The sequence below is a fragment of the Halichoeres trimaculatus genome, unplaced genomic scaffold (assembly GCF_033239565.1).
Source record: "Halichoeres trimaculatus isolate MK-OKI-2021-1 unplaced genomic scaffold, fHalTri1.1 fHalTri1_scaffold_17, whole genome shotgun sequence".
Lineage (NCBI taxonomy): Eukaryota > Metazoa > Chordata > Actinopteri > Labriformes > Labridae > Halichoeres > Halichoeres trimaculatus.
The window spans coordinates 3614694-3629944 of NW_027437195.1; positions in this window are offsets into that span (position 1 = coordinate 3614694).

Consider the following 15251-nt stretch of genomic DNA (forward strand, 5'->3'; position numbering starts at 1 on the left):
CTTTTTTTTTAGGGGTCTTTGGTGTTTACATGGCTGTGTGCAACCAGGTTATTGCTAATAGTCATAATATGAAAGGGTTAATGACTGCATGTAAACGTAGCCACTGTAATAAACGCCAAACAGATAATCCTCAGAGCTCCTTTAACTAACTCCCCTAAACTTTGAGTAAAGGGACTAACTTCTGTTTCAGTTTAACTTTTTATTAACCACCTCTGTTCAAACCATTAAAAACACAGAGCTGTAATTCTGCTTAATTCTGCTGCTTTCATAAATGTGCTTTATTCAGACATGTGCTTTTCTTTTTTATTATAGGCCAGGGATGAAGTAAAATAACAGACAGTTTTTCCCCATCCATTTGCCTGAAAGCAAGTTTATTTATAGATTTTATATGAATTGAATGTATTTTCAGTTAGCAATTATCCCAGCCCCCACAGAACCATTGTAAAACACTAAATGATTTCTAAATTGTGTTCTGTCGACAAGGGAGCATTTATCATGTTAAAAAGATTCCTCCCCTCCATGCTTTCCTATTATTATGGATATTTTGAGCTGAGGCGGTCTTTTACGATGATGTCTCTTTCACTTTTTCTCTCTTCTACCAGAAATGTATGTTTCTCATGAGTACGCCACAAAAAGGCCCGTGACCACAGCAGATACATGAAAACTCAGTTTGACGTCATCCTAAACATCTGTGAGCAGACGTCTGGTTTCTCTCTCAGGTTCTGATTTATCAGTCTCTTTTGTCACCCCAAACCTCGTGTTTTATTAAGGACAAAGTCCTCACTTCTTCCTCCCACTGAAGGTTATTCACTTTTTATGAGGCAGTTACTCACAGAGTCGGTGAATCAGCAGAAATGGTGAAATAAAACGATAGTAACTTACACCGCCTTTCAGCTATGGACGAAATACTTCCCCCAATGCCATAATATTAAAGGTTAACTTTGATCATGTCATTCCCAAGCCTTACAGCTGCACTGCTAGCTCCTTAATCCCACCACACCCTGTGCTTTATGAAGGTGTCAACAGTCATCCATGTAACCATCCACCACAGAGCGTCCACACACCTCCTCACCAGAAGAACAGGGATTCAGAGATAGAGTCAGAAGAAGATAAAGAGCTTACCTTTCCTGGGCTGACAGGGTAGCCTTTGAGGGGACAGTCCTATCCATCATTGTTCATGTCCAAATATTGTAACCTCAAACGGGTGGCGTGCACGGAAACAACTGCTGGATGGTATCTGCAGAGGACAGTTAGACCTGTTACAATGATGAGACCAGGAACAGAAAAATGACGTGGCTTACAGAGAGAAATGATAAGAGTGCAGCATCTATTGTTATTCCCAAAGAGAATTAATGGAAGAAAACAGGACAGTTATGGGGTTAAAATGTGATTTAAACATCAGCAGATATTGATGACAGCATGTCAGTTTGACCATTATGTAAAGTTTATGAAGTAGCATGCTTGTCTGGTCTTTCCTTAATTTGACTTTGTTACATTGGGTTAAATCACCTGCAAGAAATTCTAAGATTTGTTAAATCAAAAAAGACAAAGAGACAAAGATTATAAATAATAATAACTTTAAAAAATGAATACCAAGAAAACTAAAGTCTTTAAAGTCCTGGACACAGTAAACCAACACACAAGAAGGGAAACCTGAAGACTGAATTTAAAGACTGATTGCGTTACAGCAATGCATCGAAAGCTGTCTCATTTTAAAGACAACTCCAAAATGCAGCAGATGTGGATGCAAAGAGTGCTGCAAAGAGTGGATTAGCCTCTCATTCCCCAAGTTCCATTGTACGTTGATGCAGAAGAGGAAGGACACAGACTTAATCCAGAAGGAGTCGTGTTTTATCCAGTTGTGAAGATTTTCTGGCAACAACTGGGGTTTTATTTCTAGAAAGATTGATCAAAATTTTGTTTCACTGTGGGAAAATATGTTGTTTGGGATCTTTTTAAAGAAACATACAGAGGAGAAATGTTTATATGTTCAATGTTTATGAATGCAATTCATACTCTGGGCAAGATAAAAAAGAGAAAAAATTCCTCGATTGTCTTTTTTTCTTTCTTCTTTCCCCCTTTTTTTGTTACAGAGAATTCAAACAATCGGCTATATTCAATCAATTCAGTACTCTGAAAAAAAGAAAAGCAATTCCAACTTTAAAAGCCTGGGTTTTATTTTTATCTTTTTTTTTTTTTTTTTTATGATCTAACAACCCCAAAGTGCTTGATACAATGCTGAAAATGTACAGTTTTGCTTGACTCTGTTTTATTACATTTGATTAACATTGTGTTTTATACTCGATTATTTAAAAAAAAAAAAAAAAAAAAAAGGAAAATGGTTTTAGTAAAAAAATATCCTGTTTCAAATGTAAGACTTTGGTTTTCTTGTATTTGAAAAGCTTGACATACTGAATTTATGTGATGTCAGTAATTTAAGCCTGATAGGATAGGCAGTGCTGTGTGACATCAAGAGTGACAAACGGGAAGACCAGACCGTCTCACTTCAGCTCTTCCTTTGTGGTCTACACAGGCTGTAAAGGCTGCAGCCCCTGAATTAGGATACAGCCAAAGACGTTACAAGCTGGATAGCAAGCAACAGGTCTAACTACTACCTCATTGGATGGCCCAAACAACCTGGAAGCTGAAACCATGAACCATTTACTACAGCCTTTGCTCCCACCTGCTCTATTTGGTCAAGAGGATTGGTACAAGTGACAGAGATCGAAACAAGCCCAATATCTGGGAGATCTATTTATAGATGGGTGAAGGAGTCTTTACCAAACCTGCAGGAGAGGTAGAGCTAGAGGTGAAACAAAGTCAAGCAGAACCTACAACCTGGATGAATTGTGAAAATATTTCAAGAAGTTCCTGGCCACTTGGGAGACAATGCAGAGGATGATGGCTGCAGAGGGTCTTGTTCTACAGATGCTAGTAAGGACAAGATCCAGTACTTGGGAAAAACCTGTTGACAAAGACTGCCTCATCTGTGAGACTGAGGACAACATATGCTGGAAGATCGCTGCCCCACAAAAGGACTTTATCATTCAGAAGGAGATCTAAGAAGCTTCTGTTATGCAGTGTAAATTAAGAATAGAACAGTGACATATGTTAACTTGATGGAGTTATCTTCAGTTAACCTTAGAGTGGTGTAATGACTGCTAGCGCAGAGTTTCATTTAATCATAAAACTTCATGTCTCATATTGAGGAGCTGGATTTTAAGGGGTGCAAATCCTGATTTAGCCACTTCATAAATCCATGTCAGGTACTTTAAATTTTGATGTGACCTGTCTTATGAACTTTGGACTTTTTGATTATAACTTTAAAAACCAAAAACTTGAGTTCCAGCTCTGTAATACTGTAGACCTGACTGTTTTAATTTAACCTCAGTTGACTTGAGACTTGACTTGCACAGATCCCAGAAGTTGAATAATTTTCGACTTGATTGGTAGGATTAGCTCAGGAGCTAAGCTGCATCAGATGCCTCACTGTCACTGAATACCTTTAGATTAACACCTTGTCAGATGATATCAGCCCAACGTGGGTCAGATGTCAGTTCACTGACTGATGCTGTCAAACCGTGTCATGAATTAAACATTGGGAAAGTAAATCCCAGAGACTAATGGAGATCCAGATACCCTCCTCAGTATTCCCCACCAGGATCTCTAAGTGTTAGATTCAGTCAATAAATATTCTCCTCAAGTATGATGAGTCAATTTGAAATGTTGGGGCTGTCAGTGTGGGAATTGATAACTCAGTTATTATACAGAATCAGTGCCTGTGTTTCCTCTCAACTATGAGTGACTTCAACACCTCATCCATGTGCTGAAGCAGATACAATGTACCACAAACAAGTCAAACATGATGAGATTCCAGATAGGGTTTTTTTAATCCTTTAAACATACATGGAGCAGATTATAGTCATGGTGACATGCATGTTTTACAGTTTTTTTTTTTTTTTTTTTTTTTTTTTTTTGTGTATGTATTTGTCACTGGAGCAAAAAATGAGCCAAACTACAAGGTTGCACATCCATTAAACCCTCTTATGAAGCATGCAATCAACAATCTGTGAACATCCACTGACTCTGAGGAACCTTTTGGTAAATGTTTGTTCACATAATGTATTTCTATAATGTATCACTAAAGACTATGCAAGGAAATCAGAGACCTACACCTGAGTATAGAATATAATACATGAGCTCACAAGGTCATCCAGTGCCTTTTGTGCTTCAACACCAATAACTGGAGGTGGAATGGACTCATTAGCCATGTAATGAACTGCTTTTGTTGGATATGTTGGATATGTGTTACTTAAACCTGTGCGTTGACTTGGTGTCACATGTTTATGAAAGACGATACAGCCTTGAAAGTGTTGTTTTGTTTTATATTTTCAGTCACTGTTTACCATCATTTTCAGCTGCCTTGTAAATGATTATTATCTTGTAGTTGTATATATACATCTACATTAGAGCTTTTGCATTGCTAGCCACATTTACCTGTCCACACATCACTCACAAACTGATGGAAATGTATATCAAGAGACCATGGATCCATTTCACTAAGCAGGTTTAGAGGAAACTCAGAGTCTGTTAACCCTGAGATCAGGGAGACTCTGAGTTTTCTGTTTCAGAAAGAGAAGGAAATCAAACCAGAGGAAGACAGGTAATTCAAACCTGATTCACAAAGAGGTAGAACTTAACCTCAGCCTGTTACTCTGGCAACTAAGTCTGTGTATCCAACCTGGTCGGGAGCAGGTTTTCCTTAAGAAACCTTGAGTTTCTCTGTCTCCGCCCTCTTTCAGACCTGCGTGAAACTGGCTCCCCCCAACGCAAAATTTCCGGGAAAATATGCCATTTCCACCTCTTTGGCAGCTGCAAGGGGGTTGCTCTTTTAAGAAGAAAAAAGATACATTCACAGTTAAAACATCTTTTACTTTAGCAGAGGAAAAAAATGTTTCCCTCCTTCCTCCAATTGCCACAGTGACTCGACGAATTGGGGGCACCATCAATCCTGGCTTTTTTATAGTAGTGCTGCACTTGCTTAACTCCAGGCCGAGTTGATAAAACTGACTCAAATCAGCTGATCCAAGTAGCTTAACTCAGAGTTCAGGATAAGACTCAGAGTTTGTTAAACCTGCTTTGTGAAACAGACTAGTGATGGGAAACTCGATTCTTTTTACTGAATCAAGTTTAAATGAGTCACTCACCAAAGTGAATCGTGTTTTTGAGTCATTTGAGTCAGTTACCCAGAAAGTGCATACTGTCTAATACCTGGCTTGTAAACAAACAATAGTGCTGTAGGTGGCAGCGGTGCTGTTTTAATGAGAGATCAGCATAGACAGGAGAATAAAATGCGATATGACAGCGATATGGTGAGACATTGCAAGTTGGAAAAATTTGCGAACTCAAGTGTCTGCGCCAGCGGGAGGTGAGTGAGGTTATGTGCTTTGAGTCGAGCTGTGCAATGTATTAAGCTATTGAGTGATTCGTAACTCACGGGGAGGAAGGGGGTGCATGAGTGACCCATATGTGCTTTGAGTCATTCTGTGAGTGAGTTAGTGCGACCTGTATGTGTATATATGTATATGTATGACGTATATGTTCTTTGATATGAATGTTGTCAGGGAGAGGGGCTGCTGTGATAGTAATGGAGCAGAGATTTGTGACATCATCGACAGGTTTGGAGAACAGCTTTGATTGGTCCATTAGTATGGGGAAAATACTTAATACAGTAATCATGGGGTGCTTTTTATACAGGGCCAGGCAAATTAAATGCTCTGTAGACGGCAGACTGTTCACGGCCGCACTCCATAAGTGAAGAACCCAAGAGATGTGTTGTGATTGTACTTCCAACAAAGGAGACATGATCTCTGCTATAAGATAAAAGTGCTAACAATAAAGCTTTCTGTCTGTCGAGGAGTCTCGATGGCGATGATGGAAGAATCAGTTAACACGTTCCCCCAGGCTTCAAGCTGTGAGCTCCAGCCAATTAGAGCAGAGCTGCCCCTACACGGACCCTGGTGAAAGTTTACTTCATCATCAAAGAGACGAGACAGGACAGGTCCTTTAAGAGACTGGGCAGTCATGGGAGTGTGAGTCAGCGTGAAGAGGCTACACATGTTTTTTTTTTTTGTTTGTTTTTTTTTTCTTCCCCTTGTCCTGTTCAGCGTCACGACAACAGAATTATGGTCTGGCTGCCGTATTGTGCAGAACACATTTGCTTTTCCAAAGGGAGCCGTTAATGTATAGAGCTGCCCTTGAGTGTTAAAATGGTACTCTTTATTAGTGTTTTTTTTTTTTAAATTATATATATATATTTTATACATAAATACACATACATATATATACATACACACACACATACGTATATATGCACATATATATACATACGCATACATGTATCCATACAGTTTCCCTCCCGTATATTGCCAAGTTTGAAGATTACTTCTTAACCAGAACAAGGTGATATCAGGAAAGAAACAGTGAAAAAGGAAAAGATTGTAGAGAAGAGACTAGACAGGGGGGGAGAGAGAGACAACAAAACAACAGTAGAGAACAACCACAACAACTGAACAGATGACTACAGACAGGAGAAACAAATAACCAGCTACTGAGGCTACACATGTTTAAAGATCAGTATGGGGCCTGTGTAACGGTTCATTTCATCTACAGGCAACGCAGAGAGGGTTTCCTGCAGCCATGTCAGCGCCCTGAGCTGCGTTTACATTAATAACATTCACATATCAGCAGTTACCTTGGGGCTTGTTATCTAAAATGACCTCTTAATTGGCTTTTAATTCAAGAAAACTGCAGATGTTCCTGTAAACCTTTCTTGAACCTTTAGAAAACATCACATAGACAAAACCCTGAGGCACTGTTTCTTGATTTCTCATCTCAGCATTTGTTTAACTTGATTGGCAATTCAAATGAGTCATTATAATTGCATAGTTGAGATACAGGTGGTGGGAGTTTGATGGAGATTTTTCAAAAGTCCACAAAGCAAACTTAACATCTTACATAGGTTTGTGACCCCGATGCATATTTGAAAGTGAACACAACCTTAAAAACTACACATTTACTGTGAGGTCCAAGACCTATTTTATCACTTCACACTGAACCAACAGATTGTTTGAAGATGTTTGAAGACTTTTTTCAACAACCATAATAAGAACCAGTATTTGTTTACCTGCAGTGCGTTCATATGTGGTCCTTTCCAGCTACAGTTCCTGGAGGCCCTTGAGGTGTGTCTTGTCGCAAGCATAATCTGTGCGCTATGTTCAATATATTAGAGAGCTAGGGGGAAGAAGCTAGAGAAGCTGAGAGTAGGTGTTTTGCTTTCCATATCTTAAACATGGATTTAGAATAACAGTGCTGGGTGTTCATTCTAAACCTGTGAGGTGTTCCCACAGCATACAGTGATCGGAAATCCTGCAATCTGTCTTTAAATCAATCAAAACCCTCTGATTTTCACCTGATCTCCCCAAAACTTGCTGTAATGATGAGGTCATCACATGAGGATCTTCTAACTGCATAGAATAGAATAGAATTGAATTGAATAGAATTGAATAGAATTGAAAAAATACTTTATCTTCAAGGGGAAATTCAAGAGAAGTCACAGCAGCAATCAAGAAAACAGAAGTCAGAAAGTGTATAGAAAGTGCAAAAAGGTCCATAAGAAAATAGATACTGACTGGTGTTAGCTCTGTTAGCCTGTCAGTGAATAGCATGATGCTACTATGCCTTCTGGTATTCTCTCTGTTGCTGGGTTAGCACAGCTAGCTTGTCCATCTTATTGGATAAAGATTGTATGTTCCCAACAACGATGGATGGAGGACAGGTCCATGTGGTCACTTCTTAGCTCACACCTGAGAACCAGCACGTCGTCCTCATCTCCTTCACCTCACCTTGTGGGTAAACATCAGGCCTTACATCAGTTAGCATTGACATGCTACAGGCTGCTAACAGCTGATTTCACATGTAAACAATGCAGCCATGGTTACATGTAGGATCTCCAGACAAACACAGGAGCAAAAATAGTAAAAATATCACTGAAGACAAAACCACTTTGGAGTCCATGACCAACAAAGTAATCATACAAAGTAATGACCCACTCCAAATGTAAAGATGATGTTGAGATAGATAAAGGTAGGGTCTGCAGGATTTTCCAAAAAAATAGAATATCAACTTTTACAGGAATAATCCTGCTTAATTGTCTCATCTGGGCCTCTATATATGTTTCAGTGTCTGTCTGCCTCAGCTCCCTCATCTGCCTGTAGTTGATGTTATGGTTATTTTGGGACATTTTTGGGCGGAGAGTAAGCATAGTTTCAGCAGCCATTCACAGCACACCCAGTGTGCAAGTGATTTTGCGTGTTAATGATTGCGAGTGGAAAAACTTAACAGAGCAACTACGATAGCAGACAAAGCACAGAGGAGGAAAAACACAACCAAAGTGAAACAAAACGGGAACCTCTTTTACCTTAACCAGGGTGAAGCTTGGCTTGAATTCCAGTTGGTTTCAGGAACTTGGAGAGCAGCACAGGATGAAGAGTGATGCGGGTTAGCTTTCTGCTAACCAGGTATGTGTCAAATACCTGTGATTAGCTTGGGCTAACAAGCCAAGTTAGGTGCACGGCTCTCAAGTCTCTCTCAAGTAGAAACATGATGCTACAGGTGGTTGCTGGGCAACTGAGCTGTGGGTGTGTGCTGACGCTGGCACTGGTCCAAGAAAGAGGAGCCTAGTTTTACCTACCTTTTAAATAAATCTTCTTGGACTGTTGATCGTGTTACTGTTAAAATTCAGAACGATTAGTTAGAGTCATACAGACAGGGTCTTTTTCTTTGGTGAATCACACTTAAACACTAAAGACTCGTGGCATTTATGCCAAAAACACACAAAATTAGTAAAAGTCACCAAATTACAGAGATCATTTTTCTTTGTCTCCCATGGATTGCTAGGCGCCGCCCTGTTGACTATTGCTGCCTTTTGCAGCAGCTCTCTCTTCTTTGTCTGTTTCTCATTATTTTTCCGTCTCTTTTTTATTTGGAATGGATCATTACTCTGTGTGGCTCATTTGTTGGTCATGGACACCAAACTTTTTGTGGCTTCAGCGATATTTTTACTACTTTTTCACCTGTGTTTGTCTGGAGATCCTATATGTCACTATGGCTGCATTGTTTACATGTAAAATCAGCTGTTAGCAGCCTGTAGCATGTCAGTGCTAACTGGTGTAAGGCCTGATATCTTCCCACAAGGTGAGGTGAAGGAGGTGAGGACGACGTGCTGGTTCTCAGGTGTGAGCTAAGAAGTGACCACATGGACCTGTTCTTCCATCCATCGTTATTGGGAACATAAGATCTATCTCCAATAAGATGGACAAGCTAGCTGTGCTAACACAGCAACAGAAGGAATACCAGAGGGCAGAGTAGCATCATGCTATTCACAGACATGGCTAAAAGAGCTAACATCAGACACTTTTTATACACTTTCTTACTTTTGTTTTCTTGATTGCTGCTGTGACTTCAATTTTGTTGTACTTGTTACAATGACAATGAAGTTCTATTCTATTGTATTCAATTTTATTCTATTCTATTCTAAAACAATATATTCTAGTCCAGACCTGCATTCACACATGGGATTGTTAAACAAAACTTCTAGACTTGCACCCGACCTGCAGGTAGAAGCCAAAATTTTCACCACAGCTCTGACTGGTGATTTTCAGTCCAGCCCCCAGACCCTGTTCAATAACAGGTTGATTAAAAACATTTTTAAGACGAGAGCATTTAAGATCTGTGCACATCTGTCCTTTCTGTCTGCATGTGGTTTTGATGTAAATGCAAAATCTGTCACCACAGTGTAGGTTTCTGCTGCTTCATCCATAACCTTGTTGTAAACATCACACTGTGGCTTCAAATACCCCTCCCTACACACACACACACACCACTGCTACCCTTGTCTGACTGCTTGGACCGCACTGAGTGAACTAGCACCTTTGGAAAATTTCAGGGTAGAGCTCTTGAATTATTCCACAAAATTTCTGGTGTGCACATGTGAGAGATTCTCAGTGTTTTAAATTTCAGATTTTATTTCCTCTCCTGCAGAGTGAGCTTGCAGTTATAACTGAGGCAGAAAATATGAAAAGTAAGAACACTGATAGCTCATTAATTAACTGCAGATTGAGTAAAGGAGAGAGGGTTGCTGCTTCTACTGAAGTCCCTGTGCGGTCCAACATGGAGCCACATACATACATGAAAAACTGGTCCAAGACAAGTCTGAGCCAGTCCTTGCTCTGAGCTTTATCAAAAAGAAAATTTGAAGCCTGCTCTGGAAAGCAGAGTGTCTGCCTCACAAAGAGCTGTAATTCATTCAAGTTGAAGAGTCTGATAATGGGGGACATTCATCATTTCTGTTTCTCCTAGTTTAACGAAAGAAAAAAAAAAGAGCAAATAGATAAAATTAACATGAGATGGAAGATAGAATAAGTCTCAAGAATAAAATTCATTGACTATAATAGTATTAATTTGACATTAACATACAGAGAATCACAGAAAGACATATTGATATTTTATTTTTTTTACTCAACTTTTTTTTTTTCTTAAGGCAAGGTTTATTGCACCTTGTTCAGATTTTCTGCAGGAATTTCCGATACTTGTTAGTAAACACGACATAAAAAAAAAGGCTCCTCTTCCTTGGCTCAGTGCTCTGTATTCCTTTCAGTCTCCATCTGTAGCAGCTCCTCTTCTGTGTAGCTACTCCGGCTCATTGAGATATCCTTTTGGTTCCAAAGTGAATGAAACTTCATCGTTGCTGTCATAGTCACTCATTTTGAATTTCCTACGCTGCCTCACAATCCTTAGAGTACAAACAAAAGAATTACAATACTTGATCAAACTTACACGAGGCTACAAACAGAGCCCGAAGCATAGCTTGTTTACATTCCCTACAGCTGAAAGGAGGAGGGGGCACTAGCGCTGCGTGGAAGGACACATGACCAGTTAGTTAGGTCCCGATAAATGTTTATATTTCCGAAAACTTAATGCACTTAAAAAATATTTTATGTAGCATACTCTTAGACTGTGGTATTACTTTTTGATTTGCGTTCTTGTAGGCAGAGAAAATAGCCTTTGAATCCGGTACGGTATTTCCCTGTTAGCGCCTATTTCCTTGTCACCATTGATTACAGTTTGTGTCTTACTGAGGGAGAGGAGACACCTCTCTACTGTATCTAATGTCCTTAGTGGTCACATAGAGCTCATACAACCCCACTTCAAAAAAACTGAACTATCCCTTTAACTGCAATAAACCTTTTGCAATAAACCGTGAGTGAGGAGGGAGTGCAGTGGATATTAGACCCCGGCCCGCTGTTCATTAAGATGCTAACCTGCCAAGGGCACAAGCTTCCTGTGCTTCACAGTGCAAGGGCTTGCTGTCTGTGCCCTGTGGCATGGACCGTGTACCTTTAAGCATGTTTAATATTTTATATGTTAATAAATCAGATGTGTTGATGGGCTAAAATTATGATCAGAAATGACAAACTGGGTTTTGTTTTCAGTTATATTCATATTCAGGGTTTCATATCCACAGTGTTCCCTCCTCATCCATGGTTTTTCCTTTTAGGTTTTGCAGATTATTGAGTTGAAACAACTTAAAAATTCATGTTGGATCAATGCAAAATATTGATTTGAGAAGAATTAAAATATTTAATATTTTGACTTATTAAATTGTGTTAAATGAACTTGTTAATTTCATTTCAAAGAACTTAATTTATTTAGGTGCGACCAATTGAAGCAATTAATTTAAGTTGGTCCAACTACTTCTTTTTATTAGTTGTAGCAACACAGAATTTCAAGTTGATATGATCTACAAAAATACATTGGAAACCTAAACTTAAATATTGAGTTGGATTGATTAAAAAAATTACATCACTTCAACTGATTGACAGACTTTTTTACAGTGCAGGTTATCCTCTGGCTCTGCTCTCTGATGAATAGGGCCTATTGCACATTACTGCCACCTCCTGCTCTGGAGATGTGTTGCAGATGGGATTCCTACCTAAACCAATTAGGTTGAGTTAACATAAAGTGATCTTGTTGTTTTAACAATTTTGCACATCATGCTGAAACAACATGATTTAATCAGGTTTAACCACTGAACATGAAATAATCTAGTAGAAGCTACATGTTTTACTTATGCTGATTGAACAAACACCCATGTTCCTTTTTTTGAGTGTATCTAAGGCAGCGTAATGAGCAGACCTTGTTTTTTAGGCCTACCCTGCTAATGTACCATGAAACAGTTTGGAGATTCTTCTGTGATAAGTTTATCTTTTTTTTTTTTTTTTTTTTTTTTGTACAACAGACCATTTTGTGCATTCTCCAAACAGATTCCCAGATTCCAACAACATATGGATATGTATTAGCTGCAAAACCTGCACACATTTAGTATGAACATACAGCATTGATACTTTATATCTATGTTTAAAATATGAGATGGCATGATTAACCCCTCTTTAAGCTGTGACTTGACTCATTTCACTGTTATTTTGATCTGTAAATTTAAAAATGCTGTTTTTTTTCTATCAAGAGAGAAGCCAATCTCAGAATGAACGTTTTGTTTTATGCTGACAGATGAAACAAAAAAACATGCTTGATATGTTCCAAGAGACAATTACTGGAATCCCTTTAAACATCTCAGACTTATGAATGAGCTGTAATTCAGCAGGGAAATCACCATATTACTTTCATATTAATACGGCAGCAGTGATGCGTGTACACTTCCTGCATTTGATTGATATTTTAACAAAACGAAACAGAAAATTGCCATCTTCACATAAGTGGTTGTTCCAGAATATGAAATACTTCATTAACTGTGTACAGGACATACATTCCCCACCAACACACAGTGGGACATCATGCATATTTATGACAACAATGGTGAGTATCACCAAACCCCCACAGCATCAGCTCTGTCCTTTCACCCGCATTAGTCACAATAATACTGCAGAGGAGACTGAATCAGACTATTGTATGCTCACATGATTTAATGAAGCTCATAAAGCTTAAGCTGCACAGAGGCAACATTTGTCTCAGCTTTCAGACCTTGGATTAAGTTTACAGGGAGTGAGGGGGTCTGCTGGGACCTCTACTCTCACTGCTGGGGCGGAGAGAGAGGAAAAAAAAAGTGAATTATCATTTCCATGGATGACTTTTCTGGTAATAGATTTGTTGGAACCTGAAAGTGACAGCAGGGAAGGTCATTTATGACGTGTGATACATTTGGCTCAAAGATCCCCAAGATAAAGAAAACAAAAAGAAGGCTGTGACTAGTTTTTACACGTCGCACGCCTCAGAATGACGAGGTCAGAGATCTGTCAGCACAGGACAAAACAACATAAAGCATGTCCTGCAACAACAGTGGTCAGGCCATTCTGCACACAAGCGCAAACCAGGGAATCCTCAGCTTCCTCTCTTCGCTTTGTTTGCCGTAGATTTATACTCACTAATCAAAACAGATCAGGGCGGCATCCTTCATGTTGACAGGGTATAGCACTCCTGAGAGTTGAGTCATTTGATCTGGATGGCTGGCTTCCCCCCGTCTCGGCCTGTTGCTTGTAGCAAGGGGCCCACAAATCTCATTGTATTAGCACAAGCTTGGCTAAGAGAGGGATGTGGGCCTCAGAGTCCTGTCCAGAACTGATGCTGTGTGTTCTATGATGTTTGTGCTCAAAGCCTCCTGAGAGAGATGGTTTCCTGCAGGGAGAAAACAAGGTTTATAGCTGTAATTGAAAAATAGGTACAGTATATAGATTACCCACAGTGTTTTATTTTCATTTTCTTTTCTGACAGTGAATTACCTTTAAGGACGGTTTTTTAAATGTGTTAAAGCAGAAAGCTCTGGTCAGGTATGTCCAAAGAGACGGAAAACAGCAAAACACTGACTATTCTCTGTGGCTCACTGAATCTTTACCAAGAGCAGTTTGTGCTTTCACTTTAACAAAATGTCACTGAGGCTTCTCTAAAAGGACCTTTACGAATTGATAGTTTGGTGAGTTTGAAGCAATACAATTTCCACATTTACTCCTTTAAGACAGCTTCTGTGTTTTTTTATTCAACTACACTGCAAACAATTGAAATCTAACCAAATGTTTTTGTCATATTTTCTGTAAAAACTATTTTTAGACTTAATATGAGCCACATTCACCTGATCAGTCCAGTAAAATTTTTTATTTTATGTCATTAAAAGACAAAAATGAGATCTGAATTGCTTTAACATTTTGGAACACGTTTTGTTGAGCACTTATCCCTAACTGTTGCAAATGCAGGTAAAACAGGAATCATTTCAAACCAGAGTTCCATCTAGACCAGAAGACTTGAGTTTGCAACCAAACAGTAACCTTAAGCCCCGTTTCCACCAAGCAGACCGATATGGATCAGTAAAGCTGGATCGGTAAAGCCTGATCCTGATTGTGTTTCCACAGCCCACCGTGCCCTGAGCTGGTGGACCATAGCTGCATCAGCTTCGTAACAGCTTGACAGCATAGCAGCAGACCAGTGGCAGCTGCTGGTCAGTCAAGGAGGGGAAGCTCATTTTTTTCCGGCCTACATCATAAATTTACTTGTTTAAACGTAATTTCTACACTCCGTGTCAGCTTATTAGCAGCTGGAGCTGCTACGTGAGACTACGACAGGCTGTAAGTGTGAGTGACAGGGAGAGAAGCTCTGCAGCTGTAGCTGTAGCTGCTTATTGGTGAAAAGAGAGAGAATCTTTAAACACAACGCTCGTCATTTTTCAGAAAGGTGAACTCAGAAGATGCTCCGGTGGAGGTTTGTACAAGATCTCTGACTGGCTCATTTCACTGTCAATCAAAAAGGGATTTGGCCTCAGACAGATCATCCAATCATCATGCAGAAGCCCAGCGTCCAGGCCAGCCCACTGCCTCATAGACCCCCAGAGACGCCCAGCGTCCGAGGGTGGTACAAAGCCCAGCGTTAATCCAATGACTGTCCAGTTTCCACAGTGGAACAACCCACTCTACGCTTCCCCACTGAAGTCAGAAGATGCTTAGCGTCTGTGTTAAAGCGCTGAGACGCTGCAGGGATGAATGAGAAGGAGGTGGAGCCAGTTACCTGTGATAGGTAGCTGATTCTGAACAAAAGATGAAGGAACTCTAGCGCAGATTTTGTCAATGAAATGTACACACAGCAGAACATATCACACCTTTTTTGGGGACATTTTAGGGGAAGCTGAGCTT